This window comes from Dendrobates tinctorius, unplaced genomic scaffold (assembly GCF_039654945.1).
Source record: "Dendrobates tinctorius isolate UK_male_01 unplaced genomic scaffold, ASM3965494v1 ptg000058l, whole genome shotgun sequence".
NCBI classification, from domain to species: Eukaryota; Metazoa; Chordata; class Amphibia; order Anura; family Dendrobatidae; genus Dendrobates; species Dendrobates tinctorius.
This window is the reverse complement of record NW_027361726.1, coordinates 12,907,762-12,925,454: the sequence shown is the minus strand read 5'-3', so window position 1 is coordinate 12,925,454 and position 17,693 is coordinate 12,907,762. Positions and strand designations below refer to the sequence as shown.

The 17,693-nt window shown below is 42.9% G+C and overlaps 1 protein-coding gene across 5 annotated transcripts in view; it reads left to right on the top strand.

The window, feature by feature from the left end:
- LRFN5 (leucine rich repeat and fibronectin type III domain containing 5) overlaps nucleotides 1-17,693 on the top strand; it is a 337,342-nt gene that overhangs the window by 106,236 nt on the left and 213,413 nt on the right. The gene's annotated exons all lie outside the window — the stretch shown is intronic.

Genomic DNA, 17,693 nt, shown 5'->3' with positions numbered 1-17,693 from the left:
TTAATGCATCTTACTCCAGTACTCTCCTTATTAAGACTGACTTGAAAAGCAACAGACTTGAAGAATCATGGCCATACTGTACATTCTGCTGATAAGCAAGAAGTATAAGGCAGACGAAGGTCAATGTAACTGTAGATGCAAGCTACATTCAAGGCTGGCATTAGAGAGGGGCAAACTAGGCATTTGCCTAGGGCCTTCATTTCCCCAGGGGTCCCACCTAGTGGCATAGAACTAATAATGACAGACCTTGCGGCCACTATTGGGTCCACGAGTCATGGGGGCCCGGTGCCAGCTCCGGGCCCTACTCCCCGCGCCAGGCATCAAATATTCAACAGTATCAGCATCCTAGATGCAGGCAGGATGACATCACTTTAACCTGCCACGCTGTGCAGCACAGTGGAGTAAATCAGTGAGTACGTCGTGGCCATGATACTGGAGTACTATGGGGGCTGCATTATTCCATATGGGGCTGCATTATACTATATGAGGGCTGCATTATACCATATTGGGAGCTGTATGGAGGACTATGGGAAATGCGTTATCCTCTATGTAGGACTATGGTGAGTGTATCATACTATGGGGTGCATTATACTAAATTGAGGACTATGGGGTGTGAATTATACTATATAGGGGACTATGAGGTGTATTATACTATATGGAGGACTATGGAGTGCATTATGCTACATGGAGGACTATTGGGTGTGTATTATACTATAAGGAGGACTTTGAGTGTATTATACTACATGGAGGACTATGGGGTGTGTATTATACTATATGGAGGACTTTGGGGTTTGCATTATACAGGGTGGGCCATTTATATGGATACACCTAAATAAAATGGGAATCGTTGTGATATCAACTTCCTGTTTGTAGCACATTAGAATATGGGAGGAGAAAACTTTTCAAGAGGGGTGGTGACCATGGTGGCCACTTTGAAGTCGGCCAATTTGAATCCAACTTTATTTTTTCCAGTGGGAAGAAGGTCATGTGACAGATCAAACTTTTTGAGAATTTCACAAGAAAAACAATGGTGTGATTGGTTTTAACGTAACATTATTTACAAGTTTATGACCACTTATAAAATATGTTCAAAGTGCTGCCCATTGTGTTGGATTGTCAATGCAACCCTCTTCTCCCACTCTTGACACACTGTTGGCAACACCGCAGAAGAAATGCTAGCACAGGAATCCAGTATCCCTTGTTTCAGATGCTGCACATCTCGTATCTTCACAGCATAGTTTGCTGGAAGCCCGTGTTTATTCACATGGTGGTAGCTGTCTCTTTCTGGGTGTGTGCGTCGAATGAGTGACTGTGAATGACAGCTATATTTGCACTTTCCTACCTTCCCTTTTTTTGGAAGTATGGTTGTAATAATTTTGTCTCAATAAAAACTATTTTTATACTCATTAGTATTCGCCTTGTAATAATCCTTTTTGTTCACTGTCCCATCTAGTAATTGATGATAGGCTATAAAAATCCTACTACATACATGGGTATTAACCATGTTTGTTTGTCATACTTGTTGGTATTTTATGGTTAGTACCAGGTAGCACACCCGTTTGCAAGTATCACAGCATATAATATAAATGTTTTTGTAGCCAGACTTGGTTTTTTTTCAGCCGTGCTTCCTTGGAGAATTCCTCCAGTTCTGTGAGATTCCTGGGCAGTCTTGCATTCTCTGCTATTTTGAGGTCTCGCCACAGATTTGAAATGATGATCAGATCAGGGGACTGTGAGGGCTATTGTAAAACCTTTAGCTTGCGCCTTTTGAGGGCATCTGTTGTGGATTGTGATGTGTTTAGAATCATTATCCATTTGTAGAAGTCATCCGCTCCCTCTTTTCACCTTCAGCTTTTTACAAATGGTTTTAAGTTTGCATCAAGAATTTGTTGAAATTTAATTGAATCCATTCTTCCCTCTACCCGTGAAATGTTCCCTGTGCCATTGTCTGCAATACAACAGCACATAATGATTGATCCACACCCATGTTTAATGACTGGCAAGGTGCTCTATTCCTGAAATTATGTGCCCTTTTTTCTCCACACAAACATTTGATCATAGTGGCCAAAGAATTCTATTGTACCTTATTGGTCCGCAGGACTTGTTTCCAAAATGTATCAGGCTTACATAGATGTTCTTTTGCATACTTCTGACCCTGAATTTTATGGTGAAGATGCAGAAGAGGTTTTCTTCTGATGACTTTCCCATGAATGCCATATTTGTGCAGATGTCTCTGAACAGTAGAACAATGTACCACAACTAGAGTTGAGCGATACCGTCCGATACTTCAAAGTATGGTATCGGCCGATCTTTAAAAAAAGTATCGGTATCGCCGATTCCGATACCGGAAGTCCCATTCAAGTCTATGGGACTTCCGGTATCGGAATAAGAAAAACCCTTTCCTGCCCTTGTACAGCCTCTCTGGGGTCTGTACGGGCCTTTCGGGGGGCTGTGCCGGCCTGCCAGGGGGTCTGTGCAGGCTCCGGTGGTCTCTGCCGGCCTGCCGGGGGGCTGTGCCGGCCTGCCGGGGGGCTGTGCCGGCCTGCCGGTGGTCTGTGCAGGCTCCGGTGGGCTGTGCCGGCCTGCCGGGGGGCTGTGCAGGCTCCGGTGGTCTGTGCCGGCCTGCCGGGGGGCTGTGCCGGCCTGCCGGGGGGCTGTGCAGGCTCCGGGGGGCTGTGCCGGCCTGCCGGGGGGCTGTGCCGGCCTGCCGGGGGGCTGTGCACCCTGTGGGGGTCTGTACCGGCCTGCCGGGGGGCTGTGCCGGCCTGCCGGGGGGCTGTGCTGATGTCCGGGGGTCTGTGCAAGCATCGTCCGATGGGACTACAAGTCCCATCGGGCGATGCCTGCTACCATGACAGTGATTGACACATTAGCCAATGATGGGACAGTAGTAGTCCCATCATCCGGCTAATGTGTTAAATGTAAAAAAAAAAAAAAAAAATTTACATGCTACATACATGCTACATTCATACAACATGCTACATACATACATGCTACATTCATACTACATACTACATACATGCTACATTCATACTACATGCAACATACATACTACATATATACTACATACATACTACATACTACATACATGCTACATTCATACTACATAAATACTACATGCAACATACATACTACATATATACTACATATATACTACATGCATGCTACATACATACTGCATGCTACATACATACCACATATATACTACATACATACTACATACATACTACATGCATGCTACATGCATGCTACATGCTACATACATAACACATATATACTACATGCATGCTACATACATACTACATATATACTACATGCATGCTACATACATACTACATACATACTACATGCTACATACATACCACATATATACTACATACAATACATTCATACAATACATACATAGACATACAGTACATATAACATAGAGTAACATACTTACCAATACTTGTCACATTGTTCCCCGAAGCCATTGTCTTTTCCGGAATAAATATTAACATAACAAACCACAAAAATACTCACCCACGATCCGAAGCAGTCCACGAGTGTGTCCCACGACGATCTTGGGTAGAGAACTGCAGCATCAGATGATGCTGCAGGAATCCAATGACGGAAGGTAGGTATCCTTCCGCACTGTATTCCTCCGCCACTTAAAAAAAAAAAAAGTCCCTAGTCTCACTTTATGCCATTGCTGTGTGGGAAATTCCCACACAGCAATGGCATAAAGTGAGACTAGGGACTTTTTTTTTTTTTTTTTTTAAGTGGCGGAGGAATACAGTGCGGAAGGATACCTACCTTCCGTCATTGGATTCCTGCAGCCCGTAGAGAACGGCAGCATCATCTGATGCTGCAGTTCTCTACCCAAGATCGTCGTGGGACACACTCGTGGACTGCTTCGGATCGTGGGTGAGTATTTTTGTGGTTTGTTATGTTAATATTTATTCCGTAAAAGACAATGGCTTCGGGGAACAATGTGACAAGTATTGGTAAGTATGTTACTCTATGTTATATGTACTGTATGTCTATGTATGTATTGTATGAATGTATTGTATGTAGTATATATGTAGTATGTATGTGGTATGTATGTGGCATGTAGTATGTATGTAGCATGCATGTAGTATGTATGTAGCATGTAGTATGTATGTAGCATGCATGTAGTATGTATGTAGCATGCATGTAGTATGTATGTAGTATGTATGTGGTATGTATGTGGTATGTATGTAGTATGCATGTAGTATATATGTAGCATGCATGTAGCATGTATGTAGTATGTATGTAGTATGTATGTGGTATGTATGTGGCATGTAGTATGTATGTAGCATGTATGTAGTATGTATGTAGTATGTATGTAGCATGTATGTAGTATGTATGTAGTATGTATGTAGCATGCAGTATGTATGTAGCATGTATGTAGTATATATGTAGTATGTATGTAGCATGTAGTATGCATGTAGCATGCATGTAGTATGTATGTAGAATTTTTTTTTAACATTTAACACATTAGCCGGATGATGGGACTACTACTGTCCCATCATTGGCTAATGTGTCAATCACTGTCATGGTAGCAGGCATCGCCCGATGGGACTTGTAGTCCCATCGGACGATGCTTGCACAGACCCCTGGACATCAGCACAGCCCCCCGGCAGGCCGGCACAGCTCCCCGGCAGGCCGGTACAGACCCCCACAGGGTGCACAGACCACCGGCAGGCCGGCACAGCCCCCCGGCAGGCCGGTACAGACCCCCACAGGGTGCACAGACCACCGGCAGGCCGGCACAGCCCCCCGGCAGGCCGGTACAGACCCCCACAGGGTGCACAGCCCCCCGGCAGGCCGGCACAGCCCCCCGGCAGGCCGGTACAGACCCCGGGCAGTCCACACAGCCCCCCGGCAGGCCGGCACAGCCCCCCGGCAGGCCGGCAGAGACCCCCGGAAGGCCCGAAATGACGGCGCATCATGATGCGCACACACCGCGCATCATGATGACGTCAGTCTGTCAATCAACTTGGAACTTCCGATTCCGAATTCCGATATTGAAAAAATATCGGAAGTCGGTATCGGAATTCCGATACAGCAAGTATCGGCCGATACCCGATACTTGCGGTATCGGAATGCTCAACACTAACCACAACCCCAGAGTCTGCTAAATCTTTCTAAAAGTCTTTTGCTATCAAGTGGGGGTTATGATTTGCCTCTCTAGCAATCCTACGAGCAGCTCTCACTGAAATGTTGCTTGTTCTTCCAGACCTTATCTTGATGATGATAATAATAATAATAATCTTTATATAGTGCCAACATATTCAACAGCGCTTTACAGTTTAACAGTTCCAAACATAAGTCATAAGTAACAATGTTAACAATACAATAATTAAAGCAAAATAAGACAACCCTGCTCATGAGAGCTTACAATCTACAATGAGGTGGGGGAGATACACACCTGTACTCTGTATTTACAATGATGGTCCAGCCATCTTGAGGGAGTGAGGGATGGATGGAGATAGTGAATGGGCTACACATGCACATGAACGTGATAGGCCACTCTGAACAAATGTGCTTTGAGGGAGCGCCTGAAACTATGCAAATTGTGGATAGTCCTAATTTCTTGGGGTAGAGCATTCCAGAGGATTGGCGCATCTCGGGAGAAGTCTTGGAGTTTGGAGTGGGAGGTACAGATTAGTGCAGAGGTTAGTCGAAAGTCGTTTGCAGAGCGCAGCGGTCAGTTACGCCAATGGACAGAAATGAGGGAGGAGATGTAGGGGGGGTGCTGCAGTGTGGAGAGCTATGTGGGTGAGAACAAGTAATTTGAATTGAATCCTATAATGAATGTGCAGCCAATGTAAGGACTGGATCTCCACTGTTCCTTGTAACTGCCATTTCTTAATTACAGCTCAAACTGAGGAAAGGGCAACGTGAAAACGCTTTGCTATCTTTTTATAGCCTTCTCCTGCTTTGTGGGCCTCCATCATATTCATTTTCAGAGTGCTCGCAGCTGCTTATTTTTGGCACAAGGTTAGAGGAGACTGGGCTTTAACCCCTTCACGACCTTTGATGCCACGTAGGCGTCATGAAAAGTCGTGCCAGAACGACCCATGACGCCTATGTGGCGTCATGACTTTAAAGCCCCCCCTGCGGGTCGGGTGACCTAGGTCACTGAAAGGTCACCCGACCCGCAGATACAGGGGGCTTTGTTCTTCGCCACAGGGGGCGTGGCTTCACCCCCACGTGGCTACGATCGCTCTGATTGGCTGTTAAAAGTGAAACAGCCAATCAGAGCGATAGTAATATTTCATCAATGAAAATTGATGAAATATTACAATCCAGCCATGGCCGATGCTGCTGTAGCATCGGACATGGCTGGAGACACCGATTCCACACCCCCACCGGTGATCGCCCCCCCTGCAACTGAATGACAGCGGCGATCTGCCGCCGCTGTCATCATCTGCCCCCCTCCCATTCCCTCTGCTCCCCGCCAGCTTCCGACAACCCCCTCTCACCTCCCCCGGCACCTTCTAAGTCCCCCTGTCGCTCCCGGTGTCCGGCGGGTCCGGTTCATGGGCGCCGCCATCTTAGAAAATGGCGGGCGCATGCGCAGTGCGCCCGCCCGAATCTGCCGGCTGCAGATTCCATTCTTTCATTTTGATCACTCTCACAGTGATCAAAATGAAAGAAAAAGTAAATAAACCCCCCGATTATCACCCCCATAGGTAGGCACAACTAATAAAGTAAAGAAAATATTTTTATTTTTCCATTAGGGTTGAAAAGAGGGTTAGGGTTGGAAAGAGGGTTAGGGTTGGAAAGAGGGTTAGGGTTGGAATTAGGGTTAGGGTTGGAATTAGGGTTAGGGTTGGAATTAGGGTTAGCGTTGGAATTAGGGTTAGGCTTGTGGTTAGGGATGTGTTAGGGTTAGGGCTGTGGATAGGGGTGTGTTGGGGTTAGGGTTGGAGTTAGAATTGAGGGGTTTCCACTGTTTAGGCACATCAGGGGGTCTCCAAACGCGACATGGTGCAACCATTGATTCCAGCCAATTTTGCGTTCAAAAAGTCAAACGGTGCACCCTCCCTTCCAAGCCCTGACTTGTGCCCAAACAGTGGTTTACCCCAACATATGGGGTATCAGCGTACTCAGGAAAAATTGCGCAACAACTTTTGGGGACTAATTTCTCGTGTTACCCTTGGGAAAATAAAAATTGGGGGCTAAAAAATTATTTTTGTGGAAAAAAATTATTTTTTCATTTTCACGTCTCTGCATTATAAACTTCTGTGAAGCACTTGGCGGTTCAAAGTGCTCACAACATATCTTACATATGTTCCTTGGAAGGTCTAGTTTCCAAAATGGGGTCACTTGTGGGGGGTTTCCACAGTTTAGGCACATCAGGGGCTCTGCAAACGTAATGACGACCGCAGACTATTCCATCAAAGTCAGCATTTCAAAATGTCACTACTTCCCTTCCGAGCCCTGACGTGTGCCCAAACAATGGTTCCCCCCCCACATATGGGGTACCAGCGTACTCAGGACAAACTGGACAACAACTTTTGGGGTCCAATTTCTCCTGTTACCCTTGTGAAAATAAAAAGTTGCGAGCTAAAAAATCATTTTTTGAGGAAAAAAAAATTATTTTTTATTTTCATGGCTCTGCGTTATAATCTTCTGTGAAGCCCTTGGGGGTTCAGTGTGCTCACTACACATCTAGGCAACTTCCTTATGGGGTCTAGTTTCCAAAATGGGGTCACTTGTGGGGGTTTCCACAGTTTAGGTACATCAAGGGCTCTGCAAATGTAACATGATGCCCGCAGACCATGCCATCAAAGTCAGCATTTCAAAATGTCACTACTTCCCTTCCGAGCTCTGACGTGTGCCCAAACAGTGGTTCCCCCCCACATATGGGGTACCAGCGTACTCAGGACAAACTGTACAACAACTTTTGGGGTCCAATTCATCCTGTTACTTTTGTGAAAAAAAAATTGCGGGCTAAAAATCTTTTTTTTTTTTTTTTAAGGAAAAAAAAATGATTTTTTATTTTCACGGCTCTGCGTAATAGCGTAATAAACTTCTGTGAAGCACTTGGGGGTTCAAGGTGCTCACCACTAGAGTTGAGCGATACCGTCCGATACTTCAAAGTATCGTATCGGATGGTATCGGCCGATCTTTAAAAAAAGTATCGGTATCGCCGATTCCGATACCGGAAGTCCCATTCAAGTCTATGGGACTTCCGGTTTCGGAATAAGAAAAACCCTTTCCTGCCCTTGTACAGCCTCTCTGGGGTCTGTACGGGCCTTTCGGGGGTCTGTGCCGGCCTGCCAGGGGGTCTGTGCAGGCTCCGGTGGGCTGTGCCGGCCTGCCGGGGGGCTGTGCCGGCCTGCCGGTGGTCTGTGCAGGCTTCGGGGGTCTGTGCAGGCATCGTCTGATGGGACTACAAGTCCCATCGGGCGATGCCTGCTACCATGACAGTGATTGACACATTAGCCAATGATGGGACAGTAGTAGTCCCATCATCCGGCTAATGTGTTAAATGTAAAAAAAAAAAAAAAAATTACATGCATACTACATACATGCTACATTCATACTACATAAATACTACATGCAACATACATACTACATGTATACTACATACATACTACATGTATACTACATACATACTACATGTATACTACATACATACTACATATATACTACATGCATGCTACATACATACTGCATGCTACATACATACTACATACTACATACATACTACATGCATGCTACATGCATGCTACATACATACTACATGCTACATACATACCACAAACATACTACATGCATGCTACATACATACTACATATATACTACATGCTACATACATACTACATGCTACATACTACATGCATGCTACATACATACTACATACATGATACATACATACTACATGCATGCTACATACATACTACATACATACTACATGCTACATACATACCACATATATACTACATACATACTACATACAATACATTCATACAATACATACATAGACATACAGTACATATAACATAGAGTAACATACTTACCAATACTTGTCACATTGTTCCCCGAAGCCATTGTCTTTTCCGGAATAAATATTAACATAACAAACCACAAAAATACTCACCCACGATCCGAAGCAGTCCACGAGTGTGTCCCACGACGATCTTGGGTAGAGAACTGCAGCATCAGCTGATGCTGCCGTTCTCTACGGGCTGCAGGAATCTAATGACGGAAGGTAGGTATCCTTCCGCACTGTATTCCTCCGCCACTTAAAAAAAAAAAAAAGTCCCTAGTCTCACTTTATGCCATTGCTGTGTGGGAATTTCCCACGCAGCAATGGCATAAAGTGAGACTAGGGACTTTTTTTTTTTAAGTGGCGGAGGAATACAGTGCGGAAGGATACCTACCTTCCGTCATTGGATTCCTGCAGCCCGTAGAGAACGGCAGCATCATCTGATGCTGCAGTTCTCTACCCAAGATCGTCGTGGGACACACTCGTGGACTGCTTCGGATCGTGGGTGAGTATTTTTGTGGTTTGTTATGTTAATATTTATTCCGGAAAAGACAATGGCTTCGGGGAACAATGTGACAAGTATTGGTAAGTATGTTACTCTATGTTATATGTACTGTATGTCTATGTATGTATTGTATGAATGTATTGTATGTATGTAGTATATATGTGGTATGTATGTAGCATGTATGTAGCATGTATGTAGCATGTATGTAGTATGTATGTAGCATGTATGTAGTATGTATGTGGTATGTATGTAGCATGTAGTATGTATGTAGCATGCATGTAGTATATATGTAGTATGTATGTAGCATGTAGTATGTATGTAGCATGCATGTAGTATGTATGTAGTATGTATGTGGTATGTATGTAGCATGTAGTATGTATGTATGTAGCATGCATGTAGTATGTATGTAGTATGTATGTAGTATGTGGCATGTATGTGGCATGTAGTATGTATGTAGCATGCATGTAGTATGTATGTAGCATGCATGTAGCATGCATGTAGTATGTATGTAGCATGCATGTAGTATGTATGTAGTATGTATGTAGCATGCAGTATGTATGTAGTATGTATGTAGCATGCATGTAGTATGTATGTAGTATGTATGTAGCATGCAGTATGTATGTAGCATGCATGTAGCATGCATGTAGCATGCATGTAGTATGTATGTAGTATGTATGTAGCATGTAGTATGTATGTAGTATGTATGTAGTATGTATGTAGTATGTATGTAGCATGCAGTATGTATGTAGCATGTATGTAGTATATATGTAGCATGCATGTAGTATGTATGTAGCATGCATGTAGTATGTTTTGTTTTTTTTTTTTTTTTTAACATTTAACACATTAGCCGGATGATGGGACTACTACTGTCCCATCATTGGCTAATGTGTCAATCACTGTCATGGTAGCAGGCATCGCCCGATGGGACTTGTAGTCCCATCGGACGATGCTTGCACAGACCCCCGGACATCAGCACAGCCCCCCGGCAGGCCGGCACAGCCCCCCGGCAGGCCGGTACAGACCCCCACAGGGTGCACAGACCACCGGCAGGCCGGCACAGCCCCCCGGCAGGCCGGTACAGACCCCCACAGGGTGCACAGACCACCGGCAGGCCGGCACAGCCCCCCGGTAGGCCGGTACAGACCCCCACAGGGTGCACAGACCACCAGCAGGCCGGTACAGCCCCCCCGGCAGGCCGGTACAGCCCCCCGGGCAGTCCACACAGCCCCCCGGCAGGCCGGCACAGCCCCCCGGCAGGCCGGCAGAGACCCCCGGAAGGCCCGAAATGACGGCGCATCATGATGCGCACACACCGCGCATCATGATGACGTCAGTCTGTCAATCAACTTTGAACTTCCGATTCCGATGCCGAATTCCGATATTGAAAAAATATCGGAAGTCGGTATCGGAATTCCGATACAGCAAGTATCGGCCGATACCCGATACTTGCGGTATCGGAATGCTCAACACTACTCACCACACATCTAGATAAGTTCCTTGGGGGGGGTCTAGTTTCCAAAATGAGGTCACATGCGGGGGGTTTCTACTGTTTAGGCACACAGGGGCTCTGCAAATGTAACATGACACCCTCAGACCATGCTATCAAAGTCAGCATTTCAAAATGTCACTACCTTCCTGCTGAGCCCCGACATGTGCCCAAACAAGTGGTTCCCCCCCACATATGGGGTACCAGTGTACTCAGGACTAACTGTACAACAACTTTTGGGGTCCAATTTATCCTGGTACCCCTGTGAAAATAAAAAATTGCGGACTAAAAATATTTTTTTTTAAGAAAAAAAAATATTTTTTATTTTCACGGCTCTACGTTATAAATTTCTGTGAAGCACCTGGGGGTTCAAAGTGCTCACTATGCATCTAGATAAGTTCCTTAGGGGGTCTAGTTTCCATAATGGGGTCATTTGTGGGGGAGCTCCAAAGTTTAGGCACACAGGGGCTCTCCAAACACGACATGGTGTCCGCTAACGATTGGAGCTAATTTTCATTTCAAAAAGTCAAATGGCACTCCTTCCCTTCTGAGCCCTGCCGTGCGCCCAAACAGTGGTTTCCCCCCACAAATGGGGTACCAGCGTACTCAGGACAAACTGGACAACAACTTTTGTGGTCCAATTTCTCCTGTTACCCTTGTGAAAATAAAAAATAGCGTGCTAAAAAATGATTTTTGAGGAAAAAAAATGATTTTTTATTTTCACTGCTCTACGTTATAAACTTTTGTGAAGCACTTGGGGGTTCAAAGTGCTCCCTACACATCGAGATAAGTTCCTTAAGGGGTCTAGTTTCCAAAATGGTGTCACTTGTGGGGGAGCTCCAATGTTTAGGTACACAGGGGCTCTCCAAACGCGACATGGTGTCCTATAACGATTGGAGCAAATTTTCCATTCAAAACGTCAAATGGTGCTCCTTCCCTTCCGGGCCCTGCCGTGCGCCCAAACAGTGGTTTATGACCACATATGAGGTATTGGAGTACTCAGGAGAAATTGTCCAACAAATTTTAGGATCCATTTTATCCTGTTGCCCATGTGAAAATGAAAAAACTGAGGCTAAAAGATAATTTTTGTGAAAAAAAAGTACTTTTTTTTTTTTTTTTTTACGGATCAATTTGTGAAGCACCTGGGGGTTCAAAGTGATCACTATGCATCTAGATAAGTTTCTTGGGGGGTCTAGTTTCCAAAATGGGGTCACTTGTGGGGAAGCTCCAGTGCTTAGGCGCACAGCGACTCTCCAAACGCGACATGGCAAGCGCTAAATATTCCAGCATATTTTCCATTCAAAAAGTCAAATGTGCTCCTTCCCTTCCGAGCCCTGCCGTGCGCCCAAACAGTGGTTTATGACCACATATGAGGTATCGGTGTACTCAGGAGAAATTGCCCAACAAATTTTAGGATCCATTTTATCCTGTAGCCCATGTGAAAATGAAAAAAATTAATGATAAAAGAAAATTTGTGGTGCAAAAAATAAAATGTTCATTTTTTCCTTCCACGTTGCTTTAGTTCCTGTGAAGCACCTGAAGGGTTAATAATCTCCTAGAATGTAGTTTTGAGTAGCTTGAGGGGTGCAGTTTTTAGAATGGTGTCACTTTTGGGTATTTTCTGCCATATAGACTCCTCAAAGTGACTTCAAATGTGAGGTGGTCCCTAAAAAAAATGGTTTTGTAAATATTGTTGTAAAAATGAGAAATCGCTGGTCAACTTTTAACCCTTATAACTTCCTAGCAAAAAAAAATTGTTTCCAAAATTGTGCTGATGTAAAGTAGACATGTGGGAAATGTTATTTAGTAACTATTTTGTGTCACATCACTCTCTGGTTTAACAGAATAAAAATTCAAAATTTGAAAATTGCGAAATTTTCAAAATTTTCGCCAAATTTCTGTTTTTTTCACAAATAAACACAAAAATTATCGACCTAAGTTTACCACTAACATGAAGCCCAATATGTCACGAAAAAACAATCTCAGAATCGCTAGGATGCGTTGAAGCGTTCCAGAGTTATTACCTCATAAAGGGACACTGGTCAGAATTGCAAAAAATGGCCAGGTCATTAAGGTCAATATGGGCTGGGTCATGAAGGGGTTAATAAAGCTGGGAAATTTGCATCACCTGGATTTTCCTAATGATGATAGTGAACAAGCCACAACCCTAACAGGATGATTAAGATATGAAACCTTGGACAAAGTTAACTGAGCTCACAAATCTTCAAGGGTGCCCAAACTTTTGCATCATGCCATTTTCCTCTTTGCAATTTTAAAAAAATATATAACTAAAATACAAAGGAAATGTGTCATCTTTTGAAGATCATTTCATATTCAACTTGCTTAAAAGTTCACAATAACAGTAATTTTGACCAGGGGTGCCCAAACATTTACATGCCACTGTTTATTCCCCATCTTTGTATGTCTTTTAATCTAGCCTCATCCTGGTATATATATATCTCCATCCGGGTTCAACTATCCTCCATCCTGATATATATATTCTTCTTCTCTATTCTTCAATGTATATGGGGCGTTGATGAAGATTGTGTTTCATTCTCTGACACTCCAAGTGGTTGAATGTATTTTATAGTATTGTATGCATCTGAAAGCAAATTTCCCCTGGGGCTGCACTTTAGCCTACACAAGGTTACCCGTAACGGCCGGCCCAGATTGGGGAGTTAGTGCCAAGTTCAGGTAGAGGGAATGTGATGAAGTGCTAGCAGTGGTCATATGCAGTGGGCTGCTAGAGCCAACATGATCCTGTTACTCAGGGCAGTGGATTGCCATAGAAACCTTCTGGGCGCACTAATCCTGCAGTGCTGCAGGGAAATATGAACTCAAACTCTGGGGTGTAACTTAATGCCTTCGAGGGAGAAGAATTCCTAGTGCTAGAGGAGTTAGCAAGAGAGATGCATTACTCAGACCGACAACTAGCGCTGAAGTTTTGTCCGGTACCTGTGGAAAAGACTGTAACCTGTTGTCCCCTATCCTACATGCTTCATTGTAATGACCGTAAACTGCCAAGTAAAAGTTTAACTGTTATAAAGTATACGGTGTCCCCTGGATTGTGTGTTGTGAAGGTTCTGGAAAATGAAAGTCTGGAGCCAGTGGACGCCTTTGCGCCACAAGTAAATCTGATGCACCCCACACACAGCAGCACATCAGGACTGGGACACTATTCTCCTGTAAGGTGCCAGAGCAAGCAGAGACAGCAGCTCATCCATACTTATAGAAAAAAAAAAAATTATACACCCCTTCCCTCCATCCCCCTGCTGTGTGGAGACATCTTCTGAAGCTGGTAGCTGACTTCAGCGCGCAAGCAACAGGAGTGCATGACGTCCCTGCCATGTGCTGCCAGTCACATACACGTCAATGGCAAGTGTATTGCCGCGTATGGACCTGACGGGTCTGTGCACCGCAATACTCTTCAATTGGATGTTTGTCCGAGGAGGTGCATCCAGTTGATGTTTCTGTGGGAGACTGCAGGTCCCTCCCCCGCACAGGCCCCTACCTGCATAGGCCCAGTGTCAACTTCTGTGACCACAGTCATTACGCCCCTGGTTATAGACTTTTTCTTACTTATCCCATTGGTGAAGACTGTGTGTCAGCCTCATCTATGCCTGAAATGACTGATAACAGAGAGTAATAGATTCTGTCTATACAGAACGCCCCTTTGAATCTTCACTGGGATCCATCTGCCCTCATCCTAGCTATGCATAATGTGGCCATGGCAGAGGTGCCGGTTGTGCCCGTTCCTGGCATCCAACACCTGACGGCTCATGCTGCCAGTCTCCAGCTACACAGTACAATAATGGGATTGTTCTAGGCCCCTGTGCGGACTCACAGCCTCCTCCTCTCAGTTACAGAGCTGGGAGTTTACCATGCAGGTGTAAAGTGTTTGGACACAACTGGGTCAGCGCCGGAGTCCTCACTGCAGAAGGAAATACTATACAAATATGTGATATTATTCCGGGATAGGAGATAAGGTGTCGTCTGCTCTATGAGAGATTGTCCATAGCATCAGTGATTGTTATGTAGTTACCGAGGTCTACAGAACTTGCACAGGGAAACAATATTTCCTCCATGTTATAATGCCCCTTCCCCCATTCGCTGCAAATTGCTGGGGGCACAAGTGACGTTCCAATAGAGCCTTAAATTCCAGCGCAGTCTCCGGTGACGAAGGCCTGTTACTAGGCAGATACTCCAAGCCATTCTGCTGCTGCCTGAAAGAGAACGTCTGCAAGATCTTGTACAGAACAAGTAAAGATTTGATAAGAAAGAGAGAAAGAAAGAAGAGCGAAAGAAACAGAGAAAAGTAGAGAGAGAAAGTTAGTAAAAAAGAGGAAAACAGCGACAGAGAAGGAAAAAGAGAAATAAATATAGAGAGAAAAAAGAGGTGAGAAAAAAAGAAAGAGAAAGGAATAGAAAGAGACAAAGAGAATGAGAAGGGGAAGGAAAACTATAGAGATAAAGAAAGGAAAAAAAGAGCGAGAAAAAGACAAAAAAGAGACTGAGAAACACAAAAAGAGTGACAGAAAAGTGATAAATAGAAAGGAGAGAGCAAAAATAAGAGAATGTGAAAAAAGGTTGAAAGAGTGAAAGAGAGAGAACAAGAAAAAAAAAGTAGAAATAAAAAAAAAAGAATTTAGAGAAAGGAAGAAAATGAAAGACTAAGACAGAAAGAATGAAGACAATGAAGAAAGAAAGAGAAAGAAAACATTATAAGACAAAGACACAAATATCTGAGATTCAAATTCAGTTGCATAGAATTATAATGGAGCAAAACGATTTACCGTAGAGATAGCTGATTCCAAAAAATTATATTGTCTCACTGAAATAAAGGTGATAATTGAAAGTGACATAATTTGTAGAAAATACTAGGAAAAAAGGTACGTAAATAAATAGGAGGACACCTACTGCAATTGTACCTCCACATAGCTGCATGGATATGTGGCCCTGGCCTGTGTGAAGATTGTAATCACAGATTCCTGGGGAGCTCTGATGAACTCAGTGTGAGGTCTGATGAAGGAGCAAGAACAAAGGACATTTTTTCCCATACACTCAAGGGAGGTGTTTACTAATAAATGAAAGAGAATCACATCACAGAAGAGGTGAAAGTGACTAGAAAACCCAAGTCAAGCGGTATAAAAAATGTCTTAATACAAAAATAGAATGAAATTATACAAGTAAAAGGTATATTCTTGTACATAGGGGGCAGTATTATAGTAGTTATATTCTTGTACATAGGGGGCAGTATTATAGTAGTAATATTCTTGTACATAGGAGCAGTATTATAGTAGTTATATTCTTGTACATAGGAGCAGTATTACAGTAGTTATATTCTTGTACATAGGGGGCAGTATTATAGTAGTAATATTCTTGTACATAGGGGGCAGTATTATAGTAGTTATATTCTTGTACATAGGGGTAGTATTATAGTAGTTATATACTTGTACATAGGAGCAGTATCATAGTAGTTATATTCTTGTACATAGGAGCAGTATTATAGTAGTTATATTCTTGTACATAGGAGTAGTATTATAGTAGTTATATTCTTCTACATAGGGGGCAGTATTACACTAGTTATATTCTTGTACATAGGAGCAGTATTATAGTAGTTATATTCTTGTACATAGGAGCAGTATTACAGTAGTTATATTCTTGTACATAGGGGGCAGTATTATAGTAGTTGTATTCTTGTACATAGGGGCAGTATTATAGTAGTTATATTCTTGTACACAGTGGTCAGTATTATAGTAGCTGTATTCTTGTACATAGGAACAGTATTATAGAAGATATATTCTTGTACCTATGGGCAGTATTATAGTTGTTATATTCTTGTACATAGGAGCAGTATTATAGTAGTTATATTCTTGCACATAGGAGCAGTATTACAGTAGTTATATTCTTGTACATAGGGGAAGTATTATAGTAGTTATATTCTTGTACATAGGGGGCGGCATTATAGTAGTTATATTCTTGTACATAGGAAGCACTATTATAGTAGTTGTATTCTTGTACATAGGGGCAGTATTATAGTAGTTATATTCTTGTACACAGTGGTCAGTATTATAGTAGCTGTATTCTTGTACATAGGAACAGTATTATAGAAGTTATATTCTTGTACCTATGGGCAGTATTATAGTTGTTATATTCTTGTACATAGGAGCAGTATTATAGTAGTTATATTCTTGTACATAATGGTAGTATTGTACTAGCTATATTCTTGAACATAGGGACCAGTATTATAGTAGTTATATTCTTGTACATAAGGGAAGTATTGTAGTAGTTATATTCTTGTACACAGTGGTCAGTATTATAGTAGCTATATTCTTGTACATAGGAACAGTATTATAGAAGTTATATTCTTGTACCTATGGGCAGTATTATAGTAGTTATATTCTTGTACATAGGAGCAGTATTATAGTAGTTATATTCTTGTACATAGGGGCAGTATTATAGTAGTTTTATTCTTGTATATAGGGCAGTATTATAGTAGTTATATTCTTGAACATAATGGTAGTATGGTAGTAGCTATATTCTTGTGCATAGGAGCAGTATTATAGTAGTTATATTCTTGTACACAGTGGTCAGTATTATAGTAGCTATATTCTTGTACATAGGGAGCAGTATTATAGAAGTTATATTCTTGTACATAGGGGTAGTAGTATTATAGTAGTTATATTCTTGTACAT